The following is a 4,546-nucleotide window of genomic DNA, read 5'->3' as shown; positions in this document are numbered from 1 at the left end:
GGAATCCTCCAACCACACGAGATGAGTGTAGTTTTCTCCAGCTTCTTCATTTCCCCAACCCCCACCTTATCTCAGTCCCACCCCCCGGATTCAGCACCGCCCTCTTGACCTGTATCTTCTTCCCGACCTCTCCGCCCCCACCCCCTTTCCCGCCTATCACCCTCACCTAACCTCCCTTCCACTTATCGAATTCCCACCGCCCCTCCCCCAAGCCCCTCCTCCCTACCTTTTATCTTAGCCTGCGTGGCACACCTTCCTCATTCCTGAAGAAGGGCTCATGCCCGAAATGTCGATTGTCCTGCTCCTTGGAGGCTGCCTGACCTGCTGTGCTTTTCCAGCAGCACATTTTTAAGCTCTGATCTCCAGCATCTGCAGTCCTCACTTTCTCCTCTCAAAGGGAAGCAACCTCAGCTTCTCTAATCTATCCACGTAAAACTCAAATCCTCCATCTACGAAACTGTGCCCATAAATCTTATCTGTCTACTCTAATATTGTCAAATGAGACCCCAGGCCAACTCCCTCTGCTCTTTTATGAGATCAGAGCTGTGGGATTTTATACCTGAGAGGTTAGAAGTTGCCTTGGACCATATCTCATGCAGAAATCATATGTTTTGTGATTTGTGGTCATGACAATGTAATGCAGTGGAGGCACAGGAAATAAATAACGGCCTCCCAACTGATTTGAGTTCTCCGGGAATTTTGTACTCTGACAAAAAATAATTTTCTCATATTCCCTCAGATGGCAATAGCAGAGGATGCTTGATAGTTTCTCTGTGTGTCTTTTAAACCTCTCTCCCTGAATCTGAGATTAGCCATCTCTTGCTGCTGCTTGCTGATTATACCTTTTTTCTCTCCTGGATAAGCTCCACATTTTCCAAAGAATCTTCAAAGGTAGGTGAAACAAAAGCAGAAATTGCTGGATAAACTCAGCAGGTCTGGCAGCGTCTGCAGGGAGAAAGCAGGGTTAATGTTTCAAGACTTGTGGCCCTTCTTTGGAGCAAGGCTGAGGGGGTTAGAAACCTAAGACGGTTTTCACTTCACCTGACAAAGGAGCAGCCTGTGATTTCAAATAAACCTGTTGGGACTATAATCTGGTGTCATGTGATCTCTGACTTTCTCCATCCCAGTCCAACATCGGCACCTCCACATCCTGATTTCTCTCAACAGACCAGCTTAATTTTTCTCAGGTTTCTGATTAAGATTTCCGGCATCCACAGATCTTCGTGGTATATTAGTCAAAAAACGGGGTGCCTGACTGTTGCAAAAGTCTAACTTGGCCATGTCAGCATCTGGAGGAGAAATCGATACCAGACCAATACACTTACTGAATGTAGTTTGGATTGGTCCGTGCGCAATAGAAGATTGGTCATGTACAGAGCTGCCTCTTACTGTATCTCTCACTTAAACTGAAAACGATTGACAATTGGAATAAAAAGTCTCCAAAGCGCAAGAGAATGAGCCACAGAGCCACAGAGTCATAGACATGTACAGCATGGAAACAGACCCTTCGGTCCAACCCGTCCATGCTGATCAGATATCCCAACCCAATCTAGTCCCACCTGCCAGCACCCGGCCCATATCCCTCCAAACCCTTCCTATTCATATACCCATCCAAATGCCTCTTAAATGTTGCAATTGTACCAGCCTCAACCACTTCCTTTGGCAGCTCATTCCATACACGTACCATCCTCTGTGTGAAAACATTGCCCCATAAGTCTCTTTTATACCTTTCCCCTCTCACCCTAGACCTATGCCCTCTAGTTCTGGACTCCCCGACCCCAGGGAAAAGACTTTGCTGATTTATCCTATCCATGCCCCTCATAATTTTGTAAACCTCTATGAGGTCACCCCTCAGCCTCCAATGCTCCAGGGAAAACAGCCCCAGCCTGTTCAGCCTCTCCCTGTAGCTCAGATCCTCCAACCTTGGCAACATACTTGTAAATCTTTTCTGAACCCTTTCAAGTTTCACAACATCTTTTCGATAGGAAGGAGACCAGAATTGCACGCAATATTCCAACAGTGGCCTAACCAATGTCCTGTACAGCTGCAACTTGACCTCCCAACTTCTGTACAAAATAAGATTTGCTTTCCCAAAATGCAGCACCTTGCATTTATCTGAATTAAACTCCATCTGCCACTCCTCAGCTCATTGGCCCATCTGGTCAAGATCCTGTTGTAATCTGAGGTAACCTTCTTCGCTGTCCACTACACCTCCAATTTTGGTGTCATCTGCAAACTTACTAACTGTACCCCTTATGCTCACATCCAAATCATTTATGTAAATGACAAAAAGTATAGGACCCAGCACTGATCCTTGTGGCACTCTACTGGTCACAGGCCTCCAGTCTGAAAAACACCCCTCCAGCACCACCCTCTGTCTTCTACCTTTGAGCCAGTTCTGTATCCAAATGGCTAGTTGTCCCTGTATTCTGTGAGATCTAACCTTGCTAATCAGTGTCCCATGGGGAACCTTGTCGAACACCTTACTGAAGTCCATATGGATCACATCTACCCCTCTGCCCTCTTCAATCCTCCTTGTTACTTCCTCAAAAAACTCAATCAAGTTTGTGAGACATGATTTCCCATGCACAAAGCCATGTCGACTATTCCTAATCAGTCCTTGCCTTTCCAAATACACGTACATCCTGTTCCTCAGGATTCCCTCCAACAACTAGCCCACCACCAAAGTCAGCGTCACTAGTCTATCGTTCTTTTACCCGTTTCAAGACATCCAGCACTTCCTCCTCTGTAATATGGACATTTTGCAAGATGTCACCATCTATTTCCCTACCATCTATTTTCCTACCATCTATATCTTCCATATCCTCTTGCACAGTAAATACTGATGCAAAATACTCATTTAGTATCTCCCCCAGGTTCTGCGGCTCCACACAAAGGCTGCCTTGCTGATCTTTGAGGGGTCCTATTCTCTCCCTAGTTACCCTTTTGTCCTTAATGTATTTGCAAAAACTCTTTGGATTCTCCTTAATTCTATTTGCCAAAGCTAAAAATCCAGAACACCTGCTTCTCATTCTGTCTCCCAGGACCCGGGTTTTCTCCACTGGTGGATAATTGCACCATTCTGTTTCTAAATTTGGCCTCAAACACCCGGGTGGCCAGGGACAAGCATTGCCCTCCTCAACAAAGAGGACAGAGAACAGGAGAACACCACTCAGAACTTGACACATGTACCTCCACTTTCCACACTGGGCCAGTATATCATTGTGACGATATTTAGTTCGCATCCACCAAAGACTTTTTGGGGGGGGAAGCGATGGGGAGGAAAGGTACAGAACATAGCACCAGTGTAGGGGAAAGCTGCTCAAGATGGCGTGGAGAGGATAGCAGAGGATGGTTTCGATCGATCAACCTCTAGGTTATGGGCCCAGCACGCTCCCGCTGCGCCAATCTGCTACGCGGGTCTTGAAGGAAAGGAATGAAAGTAAAACATAAAGAATTTTTAAACATAATCCAGGAAACCAACTCACAATGTAATGTGCAAAAATAGGCATTAGTGACCAACACTTTTACAGCATGTGTACCATCCCACTAGAAAAGGTAAACAAATTAGTCTACACTGCCACTAGAACAATAAGCTGAGCTTTGAAGGAGTGCTTCCTCTCTTATGCAATTTGCACCCATTTCATTCTCCTGCTAGCCTTTGTGTATAATGATGCAACACGTCCGACATTTAATGCGACATTTTGCCATCTATGACAGATGTCTACAGAATAATGACTTACAGACTGATTTGCCAATCAATAATTCAAGGGCCATTCATTGTGCAGGATCCCACAAGCGATTTGAAGGGAAACAAATCTGTGAGAATAATGCTCCGGTGATGATCAGCAGCGGGGAAGCCTTGTAGCACAATGGGAAACATCCCTGCTGCTGAGCCAGGCACTCCTAGTTTGTCTCCCACTCCAGGACTGGGTGCCCATTAAAAGTGTGTTTTAAAATTGGCCAAGCAGGTTACAAATTAACTTCTAAATCCCTGCAGTTTACCGTAAGTGCAGGTGAATCTCCTGACCAGCCATGCTTGCCAGGCAGTGACACGCTTCAATTATGTGACCTCTCTCTCTCAAAACAGCTTTAACCGCCACATGCACCACTCAGTGCAGAAAAAGAAGTGATGTTGTAGTGATTGGAACTGGGTGGATCCTATTGAATCTGAGTTCCCTGATTAGGGTTTTTAACCTGGGGCCAATCAGGGAGCCCTGGCTGACAGATATAACGGGGAGATTCAGAGAGTCTTATAACTTCGGGGACTGACTCTGAGCTGGCTGGTCACAGCTAGTGGATCGTGTACATGGAAACAAAGGCTGACTTTGGTAACGGGATATGGGCCTCTGTGCAGTTATTTCAAATTATAATTTTTTGCATGTAAACATATAAACCAATTATGTTCAAATGTGTTATGTCCAAAATGAATCAACAAATCAGGTCCAACATAGTTTTTTTTCTGAGTATTAACTCTTTTTCTGTCTGCACAGACCTGCTGAGTTTCTCCAGCATCCTCTGTGGTTGTGTCAGCATTTTCAGCACC

The sequence above is a fragment of the Chiloscyllium plagiosum genome, chromosome 4 (genome assembly GCF_004010195.1).
Source record: "Chiloscyllium plagiosum isolate BGI_BamShark_2017 chromosome 4, ASM401019v2, whole genome shotgun sequence".
Classification (NCBI taxonomy): domain Eukaryota; kingdom Metazoa; phylum Chordata; class Chondrichthyes; order Orectolobiformes; family Hemiscylliidae; genus Chiloscyllium; species Chiloscyllium plagiosum.
Note: the sequence above shows the minus strand (reverse complement) of the source record.